The sequence below is a fragment of the Ambystoma mexicanum genome, chromosome 6p, assembly GCF_040938575.1.
Source record: "Ambystoma mexicanum isolate Mex_15411 chromosome 6p, UKY_AmexF1_1, whole genome shotgun sequence".
Classification (NCBI taxonomy): domain Eukaryota; kingdom Metazoa; phylum Chordata; class Amphibia; order Caudata; family Ambystomatidae; genus Ambystoma; species Ambystoma mexicanum.
Window position 1 is genome coordinate 1,277,965,576 of NC_090935.1, and position 23,424 is coordinate 1,277,988,999.

Below are 23,424 nucleotides of genomic sequence, written 5' to 3' on the forward strand. Positions count from 1 at the left end.
TCACGTGTGCATATTCCCCCATTTCTCAATATTCATCTCAGAGATCAGAGACGTTTTCTCACGAAATTGAAAAGTCATCAAACTGTTGACTGTGTAAGTCTTGGGTCTAAATTTCTGCTGACTTCAGAAATCCCAACTGCAAATGCAGGCAAAAAGATTGGCTTCCAAGTATTGTATATAGGTGGAGTAGTGCGCGGTTAAGCATATAAGGAAGAACAATGTCTGATTCCCATGCAGCTACTGTCTTTAACCCCATGAATCAAACAACTCAGAAGGGAAAACCTAAGCGTTTGGAGGTACTGGAGGTGTGTTGTCCATCAAAATGAGAAGACATTGGAGGAGAGTCTGTAGGCTGCAAGGTACAGGACTAATAGTAAGATCAGGAAGCCAGCGGACAAGCAACAACATTGCCACCAGCAAAGACCTTTTTCCATTGGCTGGATGTACAACTTAAGGTTTCCACGATTAATAGATTGGTTCCATCTGTTAGGACCAGTCCTGGGTGAACCTCTGCAGATAAACTCCAGATAGTCTGGTGATTCACATTTCACTGACTCTTAGGAATTTTTGTACGATAATGGGCAAACATGTTGGCCCCGGTTGGTCTGCAACAGACACTAGAAATAAAAAACATAATATGCAAAGTGATGCCTGCGGAGAGTTTAAAAACAGATTAACCATGCTGACTGGACTGCGAGGCATTACTTTTGTATTTCTAGCATTAGTGAGTCTCATGCTAGAACAACTAATAGTACTTCTTCTTGCACAAGGCCCTTGGGTAATTTTTGGGAAAGATGTCTCCACACCTAGTTAGGAGTCTTAGGATTTAGGAGTACGAGGAACTACACTCTCATCTCAAATGACTTGAGGCTTCAACACCTTATACAAGGACGCCAATGTTTTGTCCTCTGGTCTGTGGGGATTCTAATGGGGCAGACTTTGCTATTTCAGACTTGACATGGGTGTGCAATGAGGTGCAGGTCTGAATAAGAATAGAATGAACTGCTCAACCGCAAACGTTTTACTATATTAATAGTTACTCACTGCAGTGAGTAACGTTCTCTTAGTCCATAATCCCCTTTCCTCCATACTGCACAGGTGTCCCTTGCTAGGGACGGGAGACAGAACCTTTTTTCACCTAAAAAAACCCTCTTCACCTTTCAATTTTGAGGCACGTGGCATGGCCCTGGAAGAATGCGCTCCCCTAGCTCCGCCCACCGGCACCATTCCTCAGTCCCCATTGACGCGTTGACAATAATTAACATTGCCTAATGACACCAGTATTAGGCGGGAGGATGGTGGGACGTATGAAGGAAAGTGGACTATGGACTAAGATTACGTTAGTCAAAATGGTGAGTAATTATTATATTACTCTTATGTCCCGTCCCCTTTTCTCCATACTGCATGGGTGATTACAACTGAATGTAGCCCCAGGGTGGAGAGGAGACCCTCCTTAAGAAAACAGATTCCTTAGAACTGTCTGTCCGAAAGCCGTGACTGATTTAGAGTTGACGTCCAAACATTAGTGATTACAGAAAGTCGAAGGAGTGGCCCCGGTAGCCGCCCTGCTGATAACCTACCACGGCACCTGCTGCTGAAAGGCGGTGGCCTCGGTCTGGGCTCTGACAGCATGGGCGTGCATGTTAGCTGGAAGTAGTTTATGCTGCCCCTCATAGCCCTCCTTGATGGCCGAAACCATCCACATTGCAATAGAGGCCTTAGATGCCTGATAACCCAGCCTTGACCCCCGAAGGTGACAAACAGAGCATCTGAATTGCGGAAGCCCTTGGTCCTTTCCAGATCGAATTTCAGAGCGCGTCTGACATCCAGACAGTGCAAGACCCTCTGAGCATTTCCTTTTGGTCAGCAAAAAACGTAGGTAAGACTAGCTCCTCGTTCAGATGGAAAGCGGAGTCTACCTTAGATAGAAACGTGGGGTGTGTTCTCAGGACCACCTTATCCCTGTGAAATGTAGTATAGGGTTCTGTAGCCACCAGTGCCTGGATCTCGCTGAGTCTTAAAGCAGAGGCGAGGCCCACCAATGGAGCTGTTTTAATGGTGACCAGCCTGATGTCTGCGGACGCCATTGGCTAGAACAGTTTGTGCGCCAAGGCACCCAAAATATATTGAGGTCTCACATGGGGTGTGGTTTCTTGATGGGAGGGAAGAGCCTGGCTAGACCCTCCAAATGACAACCTCCTCCTCAGAATTTCTGTAGGCCCCTATGGCTGCCAAATAGGTGTGGCATGTATCCACCTGCACGCCTGAGTGAGCAAGGTGTGCAGTGAAGGAGAGCACGTCATCCAATGTGCACGTAAGGGGGTCGATCTACTTAGAGTCGGCCCAGTGACAGAATCTAGACCATTTACTCTTGTACTGGCTCCTAGTAGCCTTGCTCCTAGCGCCCTGAATGATTTCTAGGTTAGCCTGTGATAGACCCAAGTGTTTCAGCATGACCTGCTCAGGAACCACGCTGCAAGGGCAAACATCTGTGGGGCAGCGTGGATGACCCTGCCCCCCTGTGGTGCCAGGAAATGAGCTGGGCCCAGCGGCAGAATGGGAGGTCTGTCCGAGAGGCACAGAAGCTACAAGAACCATCGAACTATTGGAATGATGCTGAGGTGACATGATTCCATTATCTTGCAGATCTCCCTATGGATCAGGGGTGTAGGAGGAAAGGCATATGCTGTCAGGCCACTCCACTGAATCTGAAAGGCATCGCTGAGGGAAGCCGGGGCCCTGCCTCTGCCAGGACACAAACTGCTGGCACTTCTTGTTGTCCCAGCAGTCAAAGAGATCCACCTGAGGATGCCCCATCTGCTGAAGCTTTCCAGCAGCACCCGATCGTCCAATTGTCACTCGTAATTGTCCGCTCCCAATCTGCTGAGTCTGTCCACTTCCAAGTTGGACTCCCCCAGAAAGTGGATGGCCCTCAGGTAGATATTTTTCTCCAGGGCCCAGTCCCACATGCTGACCACTAGGTTGCACAGTGGAGGGGACCTGGTCCCACCCTGCTTGTTAACATAGTACATGCTGGTGGAGTTGTCCGTCTGGATGAGGATGACCCTGCCTGCAATGAGCGGAAGGGAAGCTTTGTGAGCTAGCCTGACGAGCCATTCATCCAGGTACGGGCAGATGTTGTGGCCCTGCTCCCTGAGGAGTGCTGCCACCGCTTTCAACAAGCTGGTGAATGTCCTGGGGGCTTAATTGAGGCCAAAGGGTAGTTCCTTGTGTTGGAAGTAGCAGCCCATGATCATGAATCGTAGTAAGGAGAGATGCGGCTGCCAAATCGTGATGTGTAGATAATTGTCCTTCAGACCCAGGGAGCACATCCAGTCTCGCCTGCACAGTGTCTCCTCAATCAGTGCTGGCATAACAATCTTGAATTTTTGAAGAGGGAGGGAGTGGTTAAGGAATGAAAGGTATAACACAGCTCTCAGGCCAGCCTGGTTCTTCTTTTGTATAGCGAAAATCCTGGAATAGAAGCCCAATCCTCGCTGGGAGGCTGGGATATCTTCCACAGCCTGGCTCTCGACAAGCGACCGAATTTCCGCCAACAGAGTTGCTGTCCCAATCTGTGGTAGTGGAGGGGAGGAGGGAGGAGAGGAAGGGATTGATTGGCAATACCCCGTGGATACTACAAAGACGATCTAGGGGTCCGTGAACTTCTGACACCAAACTTGTATGTAAAGTGCAAGTATGCCCCCCACTGGAGGCACGTGGACCCAAAACGGACGCATCATGCCTTCTTTCTCTCTGAGGCTGTTTCAGAGGAGGAGGACTGAAAAAAGCCCCTGCTCCACCCCTTTTGTTGTTTGCGCCGGTGTTGACTCAGCGAATGGTGAGGTTGCTTGGACCTCTGTTTTTGGAAGCCACAGAACCCTCCAAACATCTGCCCCTTTTTGGAGCGTTGATGTGACTGGGTGTATGCTTTGGGCGTGGCCTTCATAAGGATAGATAAAGACTTCGCAATTTGCAAACTGTTTTTCTTTTTATCGAACTCCTAATCGTTGGTGGAGTGAAAGCAGTCTCCCCCCTCTAATGTAAAGTCGAATATGAGTTGCAGGACTTCTGGTTTAGATTTAGTAGCCCGAAGCCACGCAGTCCTTCTCATGTCCGTGGCGATGCATATGGCCCGGCACAATAAGACAATGTGGGCCACAGTGGACTCCATGATGTCTTGCACCATCATTTTATCCTCTGCCAGTCCCGCCTTGAAATGGGACTGGCTCTGCACTGGAAGTTCTGGAATGAAGTCGCCTATTTCCCACCAAAGCCTCTGGTTAACAGCTGCCAGCATGGCATCTGCGTTGGATTGACGAAGATGCAGCAAAGCGTTGGAATAAAGCTTCTTCCCGTATGCCTCCAAGATTTTCTCCTCCTTGCCTAGCAGTGCCGAGGTCGAGGTGGCCGATGACGACTGCAGCTTTGATGCTGCAGCAATCACCGAAGAGTGCAGTTGAGGGTGGGCCGACTGCAAGAGTGGATCCATCTCCAGTTGCCCTTGCTTGGAGTCGAGGTGCCAATTGACAGGCTGGGCTGAATGGGGCTTGAGTCACCCCTTTTTGGCCAAGGCAACAATGTCTTTCTGCATTGGGATCTCCAGTCTAGCCACGGGGTGTAGAGTGAGAACCTCTGCAAGTATCCCTGCCTCTGTTTGTTGGACTTTGGGTTGAGGAAGGTCCAAGTACTCTACCAGACCTGCAAGTCATTTGTGGAAGTCCTTGGCTGACGATGGTGTGTCAGGGTCTTCTTCCTCATCTGTATCCACCAGGGCTTCCAGCTGGAACGGAGCAGGTGGCGGGGTACTGGGTGCCGAGGGCTGAGGTGTGGAGACTGGAGCTGGAGGCTGCAGCAGAGGCTGGTACACTACTGCCTGAACTGTGGGAGGCAGGGGAACCGGAATCGAAGGAGCCGGCATGGCAGCAGGGGCTGCACTGGGGCCTGCGGCGCTGGAGCCATAGGAGGATTGACTATAGGTGCAGGCGGAGGGGCCAGAGGGAGCATGTCCCTGATTACATCCCTAAGGATGGACCTCATCTAAAGAGATCTCATGAGCGTGAGGAACTTTTCAAAGAACCTGTCCCTGCAAGCCGCAGGGTGGCAGGTGATATTGATGGGGTAGCGGGTGGCTGCTGAGGCCGCTGCATACTCTGTCTAGCTGATGGTGGGGTAAACCTGCCCTGTGCTGCTGTTGGATAAGCTGTAGGTCATGTACCTGGTTGACACCAGCCCTACCTTGTAACTCGTTCTCCCACCTGATCCGTTCATCGGGGTGGTATCGAACAAGTGGCCATCTTGTCTGATGCAGTGGCCATCTTGTCGAGCTGCATACCACGTGCCAAAGTCGTGGTGCTTGGCTCAATGGGCCTGGCATCCTCCAGGACGCTTGGCGATGGAGCATGAGACCTACCCTGCACCTCAGGTCGAAGAGACCTACCCTGCACCTGAGGTCGAGGCCTGGTAGGTGTGTCGCCCTCAGCAGAGTTGCTGGTAGTGCTGTGTGCAGGCGCCCCTCGGACATGTTGTTGGTACAAGGGCATAGCCCCTTGGGTGTACACCCAGTAAACGAAACTTGCGGTTCCTCAGCACGTTCTCTAGAAGGATCTACCGACCCCTTGGCCTGGACACCCGGTTGCTGAATTAGCCTCGGTACCCGTGATGGTGCGAGAACCTGAGAGGTTCCTCCTGTCTGGGCATTTCCTTGCAAAGGAGTTACCCTTGCGGGAGCGCTGGAAAGGAGCGGTCCTCCCTTGGGACTTGACTTATGTCTAACGAAGTCTATCAAGTCCTCCAGAGGGGACTTCTCAAAGAGCTCTCTCCACTTAGCTAGTCTGTTCTTCAAAGAATGTAAAGACAGTGAGTTGCACGTGGTGAAACCCTCTCATCCGTGGCCGGGACCAAGGCAGCAGAAACAAAGAGCATGGAGATCTGATGTAGGGAAGTGCCCCTCGCAGCTGGACACCTGCTGAAGACAAAATGCGCCGGGAAGGAGCGTGGCGCTAGAGGACAAAGTACCTGCTTGATAAAAGAAGACAAAAAAGACAGAAGAAAGTATCTGGAGAAGAGCGGGTGGTATTACATGGCCAAAGCCAAACCCAGGAGCGCTGGTGTAATCGGCCTGTTCCCGCCGACGCGGAAAAGGAGACTGAGGAGTGGCGCCGGTGGGCGGAGTCAGGGGAGCCGGTAAGCAGAGCACTGCTAAAATAAAAGGGGAAGAAAAAAATTTCTGGTGAAAAAGGTGCCGTCTCCCATACCAAGCGAGGGACACCCAGGCAGTATGGAGGCAAGGGGACGGGATGTAAGAGTGAGATAAACTCACAGCAGCCACTGCATGGGCTTTAAGTACGCCCTGGTTGAGACAAGATTTGGGGGATATGCTTTGGGGTCAGAACTAAGCAGTGCAATGCTGTGTTCTTTCAAGCAGCACATTAGAGAAAAACGGGGCTGTTGGCTGAGCACCAGGATGCAATCAATCCAAGCATTACCTTATTCCCGAGGTAATGCTGTAACAAGGGGGAGTGAAGAACTGGGGCTGAAAGCATCACTGACACACGTGCGAATGAAAGGGCTGCCCCCACCCCCACGCAGTCTCCCGCAATGGCCTTAAGCAATAACTCTGTGAATGGGCAGCATGTCAAGAACCTTCCATTCAAGTTCCCTTTATCTGGACTTCTATTGAAGATGAACGCTAGCTAGCGCGCCGAGCGCCACAGAAACAAACCTTGTTGTCTCCCAAAATGGGAAATTGATTCTAACCTGCTCGCGTAGGAGAAAACAAATGCGCTCATTTCTAATCTGGCTGAGCTGCTGAGCTTTGCTTTTCATTACTTTACAGAGTCTGTGGTAATTGCTACCATAACAGTTATTTTCATGGAAGAATTGTCACATGCAATTTCACTATTACACTCCTCTAGCAGTGCGGGTCAGAGTGTAGCAATAGTTTGGAGTGGGGATGCGAATAATTTCACGCATGAGCAATAAAGCAAACAAACTAGCAAGCAAAGTATCTGACCACTAATGTGGGTTCTGCCGTGGGTAGTTGGCTGAGAATCTGGAAAGTGTGAGAACATCCAGAGCTCCTCTTTGCATTTTCAAATTAGAGGGAAGCTTCAGGGCTGTACTTATAAAACCTAGCAATGAGGAGCAATGCAGAGGTCGCCTATCGCTATATCACTGACACGGGCATTGATTCATTGCCAACAATTTGGGAAGTAGTGCAGGAGGAAAAGGAATACAAACACGTGCATAGATTTAATGATGACGCAACACAGCGCTCGGACGTGGACCCGACATGGCAGTCATCTGAAATGCTAAGTATGGGCAGCATGGAGTATGGCGCGGAGAAGGGATGAAGGGAACTCCTGCAGGGCGTGCATTGGACAGAAAGAAAGGACGAACGCCCGCAGGAGTGTGGCAGAGAGAATAAAAGAGGAGCAACTCAAGAAAGGAGTGAGGCATAGAGAGAAAGGGCAGCCCCACAAAAAGGGCACCAGGGAGACCGAAGAGGAAGAACGCCAAGAGGAGCGTGGAAGAGAGAAAGACATGGAAGCGCACCCACAAGGAGTGAATAATAGAGAAAGAAGAGGAAGCGCACCCACAAGGAGTGAAGAATAGAGAAAGAAGAGGAAGCAAGCCCACAATAAGCAAAGAATAGAGAAAGAAGAGGAAGCGCTCCCACAAGGAGTGAAGAATAGAGAAAGAAGAGGAAGCGCGCCAACAAGGAATGAAGAATAGAGAAAGGAGAAGAAGCGCACCCACAAGGAGTGAAGAATAGAGAAAGAAGAGGAAGCGCGCCAACAAGGAGTGAAGAATAGAGAAAGGAGAAGAAGCGCGCCCGCAAGGAGTGAAGAATAGAGAAAGAAGAGTAAGCGCACCCACAAGGAGTGAAGAATAGAGAAAGAAGAAGAAGCGCGCCCACAAGGAGTGAAGGATAGAGAAAGAAGAGGTAGCGCGCCCACAAGGAGTGAAGAATAGAGAAAGAAGAGGAAGTGCGCCCACAAGGAGTGAAGAATAGGTGCTCTTGCAAGCACGGAACTCCAGTAAGGAATGCAGCAGAGAACGAAGAGGAAGAACTCAAAACAAAACTTCAAGATCTGTAATTGACACATGAGTGAACTGCAGTCTGTTCAAATAAAACTTCTTAAGTAGTGGTAAGTGCCTTTGTGAACAAGCTTTTAATTTGTTTATTATACCACCTCTTTGCGCTATGCTGCAGAAATTGCCTATTTAGGAAACACCCACCTTAATGAGAGACTGCAACTACTTATAAAGGACGGATCAAAAAATCAAGGAAAAATAACTGTGATTTACTATATGAAAAGTATCAACCCCGAAGCCCGCGAGCACAAAGAGACCACACTGGAAATAACCAGTGGCTTTACTGAATGCATACCATCAAAAACACATGCACGGGCACCTTTGCCTGCCACATCCTGACCACAAGCAGGGGTACAGATGCAGGCACATCACTAGCCTCTTCGAAAACATCTCCACACTGGTATCTTACTGTTATATTGAAACAAAAATCTGAGGTGCAGTGCCACATATGCATTCTAAGGCAATGGAAAGGGAGGATAGATACAGTATATGAATGGTAAAGTGCTCACCTATATGGTTTAGAACACAACAGGGATTAGTGGCACTAAACATTTTGGATTCCTCTTTGAGAAAAAACGGGAAACACATTTCTTGTTAGGAATAATTTTACTGGGATTTAGACTGTGTTCTGCTGACATGTGCATAGTCTCCAGGAGCAGCTGAACGAGAGGTTAGGTTAGTGGGCAGAGGGGTAAATGCAAGATATCATTGCTGTTGTGTTGGTGCATGCCAATCTGAATTACCCAAGGCCTGCATGCAGTTCTGTTTTTAGATGGTCTCTGTCAAAGACGTGTGCCTCTGTTTCCATTAGGGAGCTGTGTGCGACCGTGGTGCAAGGATACCGTGGCTGGGGTGATGGTATGTACGTTCTAAGAGGTGCAAAGTTCAGTTTTATGTCTGTAGGGAGGGGTTTTGAAAGTGCTGTGTGTGTCTGCGTGGCATAGGTGGTCGGCATATGGTGTCTTGAGCATGGAAGATGAGTGTTACTGTTGGGAGGTTGGGAAGGAACGTACAGCATCCCTCCAATGTATCCGGAGCAAGACCTAAGTTGAGCAGGTATTATAACCGTCTCATTGAAGTGCATGGAGAACTCGACGGCAATATCCCGAGAGTTAGGGTCAAACAAAATCCCCAATCTAGAACTCAACAAACACATGATGAGTCTTTAAGGCTTTTCTTTTAAATAAGTGACAAACTCGAAATCGAATCAATACAATACAAAAAAAGGAAATTCGGAGGAACCGCTTTCTCAGTTCCAATTGCCGACCTATGCAACTCAATCCCGAAGGAGATAAGAATGGCATAAGACCATCAGCTTGTTCATTTTTACTATGTTTATGTGCCTTAATTATTGTACACGTACTGAAAAGAGGTTGTACTGCAAGGCTTCTCTTAAACTTGCGCCTATTAAGAAGTCCGTGCTTGAGGGAAGTTTGTTGTAGTTTGATACTGCTAAGTTCCTTTAAAAATAAAATATGTCCTTCCTCTGTATCCTTGACAATGGGTTGAAACACTTCTTTGAATTGGCAGGCAGTGAAGTTTACAGGACACAGAGTCCAAAACGGTATCTCGAGAAGCGTCCAGCATGATTCTGGATTACATGCATCATTTGTATTTGATATTTTAAGATTCAGGAGTAGAAGAAATTGCCATTGTCCCAATTTGGGCCAAATTATTGTCAAGCCAATATTACCCAGTCTTCCGTGTTAATAGATTTGTGTTCAATCATTTCATCATTTTAAAGTAAAATTTGTAAATTCTTGTGCACCATCCATGTTATTTTATGTTAAATTGACTTATACTGCACCCTGTTACCATTAGCATGGTCTCCAGTCGCTCACGTGGTTCTGTAAGATAGTGGTTTGGGTAGGTTAGTGAGGGAAGAGAGAATAGGATAGAGGTTGTGCTTTTCTGTTGGTGCTTGTAGAACCAGGAGAAACTGATGTTTGTTCCATTCAGCTTTCTTGGTGTGTTTGGATTGTGCACACTGGGATTATTGTGTATGGAAGGTCAACATCCAGTGACTGGGACGTTTGTTTGAGGCAATTAGTTCTCATGGTGGATTGTGTGCTTTTGTTATGATGAGACTGAACTGATTAGTTTGTGTGAGGTATGCTGGAGAGGAGTGAAGAACAGGGATGGTTAGTGGTTGGTACAGTGTGTTTGTCTTATTGTTAGTTCTAGAATCTGCACTGTTATTGGATTATCTCGAGTCCCCAGACATTTTGCTGATAGCGCCGGGTTTTCAGTCTTTTCTGACAGTCAGGTGGTTTTATGCAATTCTTATCTCCTTTGGGATTGAGTTGCATAGGTCGGCAATTGGAATTGAGAAAGCGGTTCCTCCGAATTTCCTTTTTTTGTATTGTTTTGATTCGATTTTGAGTTGTCACTTTATATTTATTTATTTAATTTAGAGAACACATGCATCAGGGTGCACATTGAAGCACATCACAATGAGAGAAAAACAGGACAAGAGATAGAAGATCAAGAGGTGATCAATTAGTTGAACTATGCTGTCTTCAAGCATTTACAGAAGGTTAGGAGATTATTCTCCCTCCGTAAATCAAGGGGTAAGCTGTCCCATGCAATAGCTGCCTGCACAGGAAAGGAACATCCCTTCCCTCTTACCCTTCTAACCTTAGGGCGGCATATGAGCCAATAAGTATGGCTAGAGCGGGTAGTTCTGTCCGATGTATGTTGAGTAAGAATATTTTTCAGATAAGAGGGGGCGGATCCCAACAGGATTTTGTGGGTTAAGGTAGTTATTTCAAAGTATATTTTGGAGGTCACCAGTAGCCAGTGTAGTTCTCACATAGATGTAGTGATATGCTCTCTCTTAGGTAAACTCTTAGTGATGCAAATTGCATCATTCTGTAATATTTGCCGCTTACAAACACAATTCTTGTTAGCACCACCTAAGAGCGCATTGCAGTAGTCCAACCCTTGCAACATTTTTTCCATCACCGGAACTTCACAGATTTTTTTACTTCTCTAGGGTTATATGAGCCTCAACAATAGTATGTGGTACTGGGATTTTTTTACAATGCCATCTGCTTGGGTATGAGCACTAAGAGCACAATGGAAGATGATGCCCAATGTCTTCACTTTGTCTTGTACTTGCATGCAATGGTTTTCAATATACAAGCTTGAAAAACTTGGATCCAGTTTTGCCCTTTCTTGCAAACACCCCAAAGATGTAAAGCTCTATGATCCCTCTATTTAAGGACAGCCACCTGGCTGTCATCCAGTCTTTCATTCACTAATTTGAAAATACTTTGAATCTTTTCTGTCTCCCTATTGTAATCACTGCTTAATTAAATCAACAGCTGAGTGTCATCAGCATAATTCGTAAACTTAGCCCCCAATCCATCAAGTATGTCACACAAGGGGCATATGTAAACATTGAAAAGAGCCAGTGACAGGCATGCACCCTGAGGTACCCCACATGTAATACATGTGGCCCTGGACATTGCCTGGTCCCAACAGATGTTTGATTCCCTTTTGGCAAGTAAGGATCTAATCCAGTCGATCAGATCCTTTGAGCAAAAGCCTTTGGTTGATAGTGTTCTCAGAAGCCTTTCATGGTTGAGAAGATCAAAGGCTGCTGATAAATCAAGTAGCATCACCAGAACTTTCTTACTTCTGTCCACAATGTCCAGCACCTAGGTCTGAAGGTCCAATAGCACACTCTCACTCCCATGATTGGTTCTAAATCTGGACTGCCTGGGGTGTAAAATGTTTGAGTGTTCCAAATGCTCCTTGATCTTAGGTTTCTTCCTGGCTGGTAGTGGTTGATCTTGGCTTAGAGGAATTTGGCTCTTTGTCTGTGTAGTGATTTGTGGGTGATGGATAGGGGTTTGAATTTAATGCATATTTTTTTACTGGTAACCAGTGTAATGTGGTCTCTTCTGTTAAGTCTCATGAGTTTCCTTGCTGCAGTGTTTTGGATGCATTTGAGTGGTTTAGTGAGCCGTTCTGGCATTCCAAGGTAGATGCTGTTTGCGTAGTCTATTCTTGATTATACTAGGGAGATGATTGTGAGGGCTCTGTGTGGGAACGAGAGGTAGGGACAATCCCTCATAGTCACAGGAGGTAGAAGCATTTCTTTGCGGAAGCGTTGACTTGTGTTTCTAGTGATCATCGTTTGTCCATGAGTATTCCCAGATTTTTTATCACCGCTGATGCTGTCGGTTGTGTTCTCATGCCAGGTGGCCAGTTCAGTTGTATGTCTATTGCTTTATCCTCTGGGGGTGAGATCATTATTTCTGTGTTGGTGGGGTTTAGCTTGAGGTTGTTGGTTGTCATCCGTTAGTGGGGCAATTGTTGAGGGTGTTGTTTGGGTCTTGGGTTGTGACTAATTTAACAATGAATTGGGTATCATTTGCTTAGTTTGAGGTGGTCAGTCTGCGGTTTAAGATGATTTTCATTAAGGGGTACATGTAAATGCTGAAAAGGAGTGAGGAGAGACGAGAGCCTTGTGGTACGCAACAGGAGATGTTTTTAGTGTTAGAGCTAAATGGCAGTATGTACGTTCTTTCAGTTCTGTTAGTGTGAAAAGATGTTCAGCACTGTAGAGCGTAGACTTTTTCATCACATTCCTCCAGTCTCCCAATTAGTGTTGCATGTCGGATTTGTGTTGAATGCGGTTGATATGTCCAGTAGTATGAGGGCAGATCATGTGCTGTTGTCTGCATTTAAAGTGATGGGACTAGACACATATTTCTATGTAATCCAATTCTATATTCATTCTTTCATTTTGTGTAGGAGATATTCTGTGTGTTCTGAATTAATAACAAAGCTTCCCTAAGCCAACACCTTTAGAATTGCAATGCAAGTTAGTGTATGCCTATTTTAAACAACACACACATTAGCAATCTAGAAAACAGGATCTACATTGGAAATGTGAGACATGCATCAGCTATCTGATTCTATGAATTGCTGGTGTTATTGGGGAAACCGAAATTATTTGCTTCATTTATAAATGCGACTTTATGTGTAATTCTGAGACGTTTCTGTGAAGAATTTTGATACACTGACCTGACCTACAAGAAGTAGAAGTACAACTTGAATGTCTACTGTTGTTCAGAACTTAAGAAACACACATAATTGATCATGGAAATGAATATGTGTGTGTGAGAAATTGTGAGATTCAGGCAGGTAGATTAATGTATTTTACACTAGGCAAGCTGCCTGTTATTGTGTATCATTGTGCTGACCTCCCCTGCATAAAGTCTGGGAACCAGCTTTAATTCATCTAATTAAATAAATTCGTGTTTGGAGCAAAGTGCCTGTTTCTTGTCCAAAATTGTGGGGTGGGACATCATATTGAAGGATTTGAGATTGGATGTCCAATTAAACAGCAGCCCAAATTATTTTTTGATTTTGATTTACTTTTTATTTATATCATGCTCGTACACATGTGTTAACACAAATATTAACATAGTATTTACAAATATATATTACATATATGTATGGGATATGCTTTTTGGCAATTCTTTTGCTTGTGCAAACTCTACACTCATGTCCAAGCCGCTAACTAACTACTCTTTACCAATTCACTTGTCTTGTTCTTTCTGTCTTTGTTGTATGCTCTCCAATCTCTAGAGTCTTTTGATATTGGTTTTCAAAATGCAATTCCTTACATGTTTGTACCAAACCTAACACTTTGCCACATTACTCTTGGAATTCAAATAAAGTTGTGCACAAAGGGGCTCTGATTGTTGGTCATGACAGTCCCTGTTCACTGTTGGTAGAAGGTGCAGTTGCCTGATTTCCCTATTACGCTATTTTTTTCAATGTAGATTCATTGTTGCACAAATTCCAATTCTGTGACATTGTCATTGTGCAGGTCTGTGGATTCCTATTATTGAATGCCTGTTTAACATGTTTGCTAATCAGGTTGTTTATGCCGAAATACCTGAGGGAGACAACTGACTGTGTGAGACATCAGTGTTCTGATTCTATCACATATTTCCTATTAAAGCTGATACCAGAAAGCCTGGATGGATCTAAAATAATGAAAGAGATCATGGATGGAAGCTTGCATGGACATGTTCCTGTAGGATATAAACCATTTCTGAAGTTACAAACCTTAAGGGTTGAGCAACGAGCTGTAGAGTAAACACCTTGAGCTATCATTACAATGAAATGCAGACCGTGTAAGACAACCTTTGCCTCACTGTGATATTTCTTCCAATATTGAGCATGTACTGTTTCTTCTTGGGACCCATTTTACTTTAAAATGTCACATTCCTTACCATGGCGAGAAGGAAGTCGGTATTGAGGGGTTTTAAGGCTGCCAGTGTCTAATCACTCGCCCCACTATTTCAGATAGCGCATCATACTCTGGATAAATATACAGCAATTCTATTGCACAATCCTAGCTGCTAGTGTTAATGGGGGAGAGAGTTTACACGAAAGGGGTGCATTTAGTAATGAGCGTATCAGCATTGAGCTTTCAGTTATGCTCTTTGAAGAGCATGATCTTCAGTTCCTTACTGTATTATGGGAGGGAGCCAGCCTGATTGATGTTGGAGATTACAAGTTCCTTACATGAAGACATGTCACGTAAGCCAGGGAAGACATCAAGAAGCCTGTCTTAGTGCCCAAACACCAACATTATACAGACTCTCTTAGACGAACTACATATCCCACAATCCCCTTCTGTCCCCACCTGGAATACCTGCAATGGATAAGGCAAACAGAATTATCCCTTTAAGGAAGGGAAATACATAAGCACCCCTATAGTGCCCCGAACACATTTGTTTTCTCGGCAGCAGCGTAGCAGGATATCTTCAGTACAAGCAGATTGTTTAGCCTCTCCATGCACACAGAGTTCCAGAATGGCCACCAGGGTTCTTATAAGGTCATCACAGCCCTCTCAGCCTCACTGCCACCATCAAGAAGTGAGAGAGCTTTGCCTGTCGCAATGCTCACAACATTTAGGCTCACAGCTGCAGATCATCAGTGCTAGTTCAAGGTCAGAGGAGGGGCAAGTTATTATACACACCAGACATCCCAGTTTGGGGTGGTGTTTGACAGGAGCGGGTGGCCCATATTTCGAGAAGGCTGGAGAGGGAAGACCTCTGGAAAGGAGAGGTGCTACCTCGAATTTGGAGGACACTGGAGAAAGGAGAGTGCTGCAGAGGGAAACTGGAGAAGTGGCAGATGTAGAGAGGATGAGGTGATCTCGACAGAAGACTATACAGTGGTGAGAGTTAAAGGGGAGCAAAAGGAAGAGAGAGTAAAACTAGGAGTGTAGTGGAAGACAGTACCACAGACAGTGGAAAGAAGTGAGGAAGCAAAACCAGGAGTGTGGTGGAAGGCGATAGAAGGGAAAGGGGAAATGAGGGAGAGAGAAAAACAGGACTGGGTGGAAGGCAGTAGTAGGAACAGGGGAGAGAAGGAAGGAAGAAAAATCAGGAAGGATTACATTAGAAGACTGGAGTGGAGTGGATATTAACAACAAGCCACTGTGCCTTTAAGGAGGCACTGATGGTTCAGGAGGAGGAGGGAGTAGATGAGATGAGGAGACTGAGGATGATATGTCTTCTGATGAGGCAAGTGAGGATTGGCCAGGGGTTGTTGAAGAAAGGAAGAAAAAGAAGAAAGAAGTACAGAAAAGAGATTGGGACTTTATTAAGTTATGGAAAAGAGAGGAGAAGAGCCAGAAGCATGCAAGTGCGCTAGAGGTAGGAGGTTTGGGAGGGCCCAGTCAGGCTATATATTAGGTCTAGCTTGTGAGGAGGACCCAGTGGGGGTCAGGGAGCCTACTGATAGTTTAAAGAGGAAGTGGGGAGAACAGAGTGAGGAAGGAAGGCTTGTAGGGTGTTCTGCTTCTCTCCTGGCTGACTCCAATGCCATCTATAAGAGAACCCTAAGGGTCATGTAGACCATCAAGGAGTGGCTTAGTCTCAAGGTGTGGAACCACACAAAGCATGCACCTAAACTCTCACATCTCCAGCTTCAGACAAGAGGCCCATTGGCTCCCTGTACGAGACAGAATTACCCTCAGATCCCCTGTCATCGTCCACAAATGCTTCTCTAATGACGCCCCAAGTACCTGGAAGAAAAGTTCAACAAACACATATCAGCCAGACCAACCAGAACATTCTATTCTCACTGTCTATCCATCCCCAAGTTTTCCTTAAAAAAAAATAATGCAGCTCCAGTTTCCCGGTCCTACCTGCCAAACAATGGAACACTATGCCTGTGAACCTTAGAGCAGAAGCTTCCTTTTGGACCTTCAGAGCAACAACTAAGTCCTGGCTCACCAACAAGAACTCCCCCACTGTCTGACATACTAACCATTATCGCACCACTGTATTTTTTTCCAGTGTCTGCCACTCGACCGCTATTTAACCTGGTCATTTGCACTTACTGTTATTATCTTGTATGTCTATAATCTGTTGTAACCTGCTCTAAGTCTCTGGCGCCCAGTTACCTCAGGGTTTGGCGCACAGTATAAATAAACTAAACTAAACTAAACAAAGAAGCAGAAGAGGGACATACTTCATCCTGGAGCCTGTATCTTTTTGGAAGGGGGAGGCGACTCCTCTTGGACTTTTGACCAGTGATGACTGAGACTTGAAAGCCTGGCTACTCACCCTGAGATTGGAAAAGCCATCCTAAGTGTCATTTGTGGAAGAACGCCAACCTATGTTTTGTTATTTCTTTGGGAAGATCCTGTTTATATTTTAGTTAACCCACACCTATAGACAGTCCGTAACAAAAATCTTCAACTGTAAGCACATGGATTTGGCATACTTCTTGGTCTCAATTGTCAAATCTGTGATAGCTGGCAATGCCATTTCCTTTGGTGGCATGTTTGACTCGCACGATGATGAGAGATTTTTGGCCTGGTGCCTTGGTCATCCTAGCCTTGTAGGTACTGCAAAATGATACAGACTAGACATTCTTAAGTCTGGCAAAGATATTTCTATCATTGCAGGAAAATACACTCAATATTTCCTGCCTGCCTAGCCTGTGGGTGGTTTCATGTTGGCTTGTGTATAGAATCCTTCAGGGGCTACCACCCTGAACTGTGTACAATATCCTATAGACAGTTTTGTGGTGGCCTGTATGTAATGTCTAGGCCGGTGGTGCAAGGTTCCACTCGGCATGTGTTTGAGTGGCCTTGGAAAGGTTACCTTGGGACTTGTTTTGAATAACCGATAGAGCGTCCAATTGTGATTTGCCTGGTATGGCTGCCACCTGTGTGAAAGGACCAATGAATGCAATGTTTCACTGTTTCCTGTGATTAATGTCCTGGGTGATGGGGTGGTTGCAATGTGTCCAGGTGCCAACAGTCTGATACCTGAGTGCTCCACTGCCTCATCTTTTTAATTATCCTGGGAGGAAAGTGTTTCAATTTGGCTTGTGTTTTACCTGCCTGGAAAGGGAGCTGATATTGTATGTATTTAGTGGTATGCAACATACTACATTTTAAGAGCAAGATTACTTCAAAGCACAAAGTATGTAGGGGCGTTGCGAGACATTCATAACTGATCTCCGATAATGCGTTCCCGATTCTTATAGGAGGGAGAGAGATAAGGAGAGAGAAAGGCAAGAAGAAATAGAAGAAGTCAGGAGACATTATCAGCGAATCTTGGGAGCCAGATTAAAGTCCCTGGCAGGTAGGAAGGAGACACCGAGAGACAAGGGTAGGGACAGAAGAAACTGATCGTTGGACGCGCATACTGAGCTGGAAATCAAGCCAGTAAGCAGGCAGAGTCTTCTACCATCTGCCCTTGACCTGCCACATGGTCTTAATCGCTCTGAGCGCGTAGAAGAAGGAGTGGGAGGAATCTCTTAGTAGTTTCTTGCAGGTGATTGACGATCTCACGTTGTTACACAATAACTTTGTGGTCAATGACACAGACAACTTGCAGGCACTTAAGCTCTTAGCGGGCCTGAGTGACCTCAACCTGCAGATTTGCAACCACCTGCCTGCACATAAGAAAGGCAACACGCTGGACCTTATTTTTTCACTAGACGACTCACTAACTACTTTTACATCCATACAGGTCATCTGGTCTGATCGTATTTTGTTTCCTTTTGCGATATCACTTCCCTTTTCCTGTAAAGCTTAACACCCTCCTCACTCCTACCGGCGTATTTGGTGTAAAATGACCGTAGCTCATGTTGCCAACCACCTTAAAGAGAATACGTCTAGCCTTACAGGCTTAAATAAGGACCCGTTGGATCCCTGTATGGCTCTTACAACAGCTATGGCCACTACCGCTGACACTTTAGCACCTGTGAAATTGTGTGCTGGTCATTCTAAACTTTCAGCCCATTGGTTCTCCTCCAAATTGCGGATTCTTAAGCATGCATAACAGAGGGCAGAACACAAGTGGCTTCTTACCTACGACCTTGAATTCAAAGCCATTTATAAACAAGCTTTCTATAAGTATAAGAATGTGGTAAAATTAGCAAAGTTACACCACTTTGCTCACCCTACTATTATCAGCTAAATGCTATTCCCGTGAATTGTTTAAACTTGTAAAAGAACTGTCCACCCTACCCCATCCTGCAGTTGACCCTTCTTACTCCCAAATACTACTGTGACCAAATTAGCGCTTTTTTTTTTTGCAGGAAAAGATTAGCAAGATCAGGAACTCAATCCTGGATAAGAGCATTGATATTACATCTCTCCCTTCAACCTATCCTGTGGCTACACCATTGTCATCATTTCTTTTTGATCCTGTCACTAATGATGTTGTCATTAAAGCTCTAAATAAGCTTACAACTGCCTCCCCTGCTGACCCTATCCCGCTACACCTGTTACAAGCTCTCTTTGTCGATTGTGCTTCTCTTTTTACGGCGACTCTCACTTTTTCTTTCTCGAATGGCATCATTCATGCCCCACTTAAACATGCCGTTGTGTCCCCCCCCCCCCTTCTAGGACCAAGCACTTTCTGACAGCTATCGTCCAATTTTGTTACTACCTGTTGTCATGAAACTTATGGAGGCCATTGTTATGCTACAGTTTTTGAGATTTCTTGAGACAGACAGCCATCTGCACCCTGTCCAAGCCGGTTGTAGGCATCTTATGGGCACCGAATCAGCGATGATTTCCGTCCTTGATGACCTAGCACTGATACATGACCGGATAGTGGTCAGAGATCTAATACTCCTGCACCTCTCTGCAGCTTCTGATACAATAGGTCACTCTATTCTTCTTCAGCGGCTGAGACAGGTAGTATTAGCAGGAGCACATTTGGCATGGTGTGCCTCTTTTCTTTCAGAACGACAACAAACGGGTCTTGCTGTTTCCTTTTTCTTCATCTCCCACATCGGTCGCTTGCAAAGTTCCCCAGGGTTCCTCTTTGTTTCCTATTCTATTTAATCTTTATCTCCGTCCCCCTTGCAGACCTAATCGCTTCGCATGGCGTTTGTTTTTACACTTACACTGATGATACTCAGCTAGTTTTCCGATTGGGCTCCCTATCCTCTGACTCACTGGTAAACTTAGGGAATGTCTTTCAGAGATTGGGACCTGGATGGCGGAAAGCTGGCTGAAACTAAACGGCGGAAAAATGTAGGTCTTGGTGTCCGGCACCTCCATCCCTCTCACAGTCTCGAACTCGAATTATTGGCCTGAGTCGCTTGGTACATTTCCAATCCCTTGCGCGGTGGTGAAAAGTTTATGGATTAAATTGCTCCCTTCAGGTTCACAAGAGGCCAAGTGTTCCTCAGGTTGCAGTGCAGGCTTTCTCAGATTGAAAATACTTAGGAAAGTTCTACCATTCCTTCCATCCTCCTGCAGCACTATAGTTGTTACATCTTCTAATATGGGCTCATTAGATTACTGTAATGGTATCTACCTAGGCCAGCCTGATTTCCTGATTCAAAGATTACAAGTGCTCCAAAACTCAGCTGCCTGTCTGGCGCTTGGTGCACCAAGGCTGCCTGGTTCTGCTCGACTGCTCGCTGAGCTTCACTGGCTGCCAGTCATCAGGCGAATAGAGTTTAAGATTCTCTGCATTTTCCATCATGCTATTAAATCACCCTATGTTTTTGCAGTCAAAAAGTAAGGCTTATATACCCTCTCATAGGCTGCGTTCAATGGACAAAAGCCTCTTAATGGGTCCCACGATTTTTTTAAGTCCACATCTCTCTTCCACAGCTGCTCTGTGAAATCTCTGACCATCTTGGATTTAGGAAACGGCTGAAAACCCTCATATTTAGGGAATAATTTTTGTTTGCCTCCAACCGGTTTCTGCCAGCGGCCAGACACCCTTGTGCCTTGGCCACGCTTTATACTTTTATATATATACATGCATACATGGTTACGTGGGCCGTATTCTCCAACATGCAACATCAGATGGTCACAGAGGTTGTTGTTGTGACACTTGGAGTTGCCTGGGGTTGTTGAACGTGCCAGGCAGAGGCGTGCGTGGTATACTGTGCCCAGTGCTTCCCTACTGACATGTGACACATCCTTCAATGGCGAACATGAGATGGGCTTCATGAACGCTCAGGTGAGGCCAGGAGCCACCTGGGAAGTGGCCAGTTCCACACCCAGTCAGATGGATTAGACCAATGGCGATGCTCTGTGAACAGAATTCGAACCTTGAAAACTAGTACTCCACTATTGCCTGTGTTTAACAGCCTGGAAGGAGCGTGTTCCAAAGTGGAATGTGTGTAATGGCCTGCCAGGGGAGCATTCCACTTTGGCCTGTGTGCAATGGCTGTGTAGGCGATTCTTCCACTATACTATGATTTAAATAGTCTACGAGAGGAGGGTAAACACTGCGGCTAGTTAAGGGTATAATCAATAGACAGGGACGTCTCTTTGTGTCTCGTTTCTTTCTCTGGATATCAGTAATTCGGTGATGTTAGCTCTGAGGGCCTCCTACGGTAAAACTATTCCCAAATGGGTGAAAGTAAAGGGTAGTGAAATAAAGTAATTCCAGTTTATTTTTGATCGTGCACACGGACGAATTGCAAGCAGCAATCATGCATTTAGCATTGCACAGAGTAAGTAAGAAGGTCTACGGCTAGGGTTACGTTCCCAACACCATCTAGACTCGGTGTCTGTGGGATCCTCTATCGGCGCAATAACTCTCGGAATTGACAAGACGTTACCGGAAACTCTCACAGCCTGGAAGGATACCACTAATACCCTGGAGGTATTCGGCAACATGACACCTTCTTTCTTTAGCTGCTCACTTCTCGGAATTAAATTTGTGAACCATAAGCAAATTAAACCTTTCTCTTATCACATTAGATGGACATATAGTACAGCCGGCATCATCTTTCTTTGCAAGAAAAGAGCAGGAGCTAAACGTCTGCAGTCTAGACAGGGATGAAGCCACACTTTTAGCAGCAGAGGATTCGATTGCATGGGTTTTAAAATGACACCATCTTTCCAGGCCTCACTCTTAACTGTATGCTGGAAATAGCATCACTACATTTGCAAACAAACTCATCCTCGAGCTTGAAAAGCAATGCATGTATTTCACACAGGCCAGCAGCTTGATTTGTTGGTGCGATTTGATGTGCAGCTTGAGCACCAAATGGAATGTGCACCACCTAAGAGGCCACACAGTGACATCAGACAAATTGTGATTGATTGTCTGTGTCAACAGAAGTAGCCCTTGAGGGCCACTCAAGAGCAACATAGTTCCTTCTCAATATCTGTACTGTCTGCCCTTTTCACAAATCGACAACGGGAGGTATTCTCGGAATCCTGATTCCAGGTGCCGCGGTATAAATAGGTGTGATGGAGGCATTAGCTGAACCGTGCCCCACTGCGCTTCACTGCTGCAATACGTACTCATCAACAACAGCAAGAGAGGCTGGGTTGGCCTGTCATCGAGCTCAGGTCTGTGGTCAACGAGGTTTGCATGTTTGAATGATCTGAGTTCTTTATTAATTGCACTTGGAAAACAACATATAACACAGGCAGCGCTATGTCAATGCGACCATATGCCAATTATCTTTAAGACTAATGGAGAATTAACATGATTTTAATACATTTGCATCACAGTACGAAGACCTGCTTCCAGTCTAGTGGGAAAAAAATGCCCATCAAAATTACTAAAGACCTACCTACCTCGTGGCCCCAAATGCCTGTTTAGAATAATTGCTGAATGCATTAGTGTTTTACCTTTTGCCCGACCCTGTCTGTCTGCTCATAATAGCTAATATACAGCTGCTTAAGATGCTCGCCGCTTGGGATTCAAGACAAGCCTGAGTTTCTACATCACTAACTAATGTGTCCCTCCTGATGCTGAAAGTGTCACGTTTCCTGCCCTAAACCTATTCAGGGCTGGATCTCTTGCTCTTTAGTTCTCCATACTCTCAGGATTTTAACAAGGAACCACAAGCTCAGCAATGTTGCCCCCACACTGTGATCATTGAGGTCTCGGGATAGAATGGGCACAATGGCACAGGTCAGAATAGAGAAAAGGTAGGAACATAAAGAGCAAAGCAAAGTGCTCGGTAGAGAGACATGCCTGCACCCTCAAGTGACTGTTTCCGATCCCTACTCAGCCTTTCATCCTTCACATTGAGAAGCATTGCAAGGGATAGAAAAACAGCACTTATTATAGCACTTAAATGTGGGTGGAATCTGGCATGCATGCCTACATAAGGATGCATGTTATTATTTATCAAAGAAATGCACAAAAAGCAAACTATGCTAAAAATGAGACATAAAGTAAACCATCAGCAGAAACGTATGACAAAATATTGCATGATATCCAATATGTTTGAGGGTGTTGGCCTTTGTAGTTCAACTGGAAAGACGTAGAACCTTTTTTTGCAAAACAGAGAAAAGGTAGGTGTCTAAATAACAAGATATGAGCAACCTTAAAGCCCCAGGCAGAGCTTAGTCTCCCTTTGCGCTCCCCAATACTCTGGCCGGGACCTCAGTGTTGGCAGGTTTGGTTTCTGCTTGACGGGGCCACCTATAAGTGCCTTTTCCTGAGATCTGATGCAAAACACACGCAATACGCAAAACAAGCCAGGAGGTTATCACACATCTCAAAAAAAAATAAAACCCAAAGCAGGTGTGTCCTAATTTTTTACACTGTCACAGTTACTTCCACTGAAACCAAAAGCCTCTTCATGCCCCAAGGACTTCTGCAGTCTTAACATCCTCCAAATCATTGATGGTGGCTTACTCGGCACTTTGCTCAGTACGCAACACTAAATGACGCGCACTTGCAATGATGCCGCATCGAGACTATCATCTTATCCGTTTGATAGCAATGTCTCCGGTTTAAAGGTTTACGTGATCCACGTGCCCTCTCCAAGTCTACATCCCCTCAAGGAAACTAACATGAAGATGGTCATTTGGTTCAAGGCCAAGCA

The 23,424-nt window shown here is 45.7% G+C and overlaps 1 protein-coding gene across 22 annotated transcripts in view; it reads right to left on the reverse strand.

The window, feature by feature from the left end:
• PTPRD (protein tyrosine phosphatase receptor type D) overlaps window positions 1-23,424 on the reverse strand; it is a 4,803,934-nt gene that overhangs the window by 181,925 nt on the left and 4,598,585 nt on the right. The window lies entirely within an intron of this gene.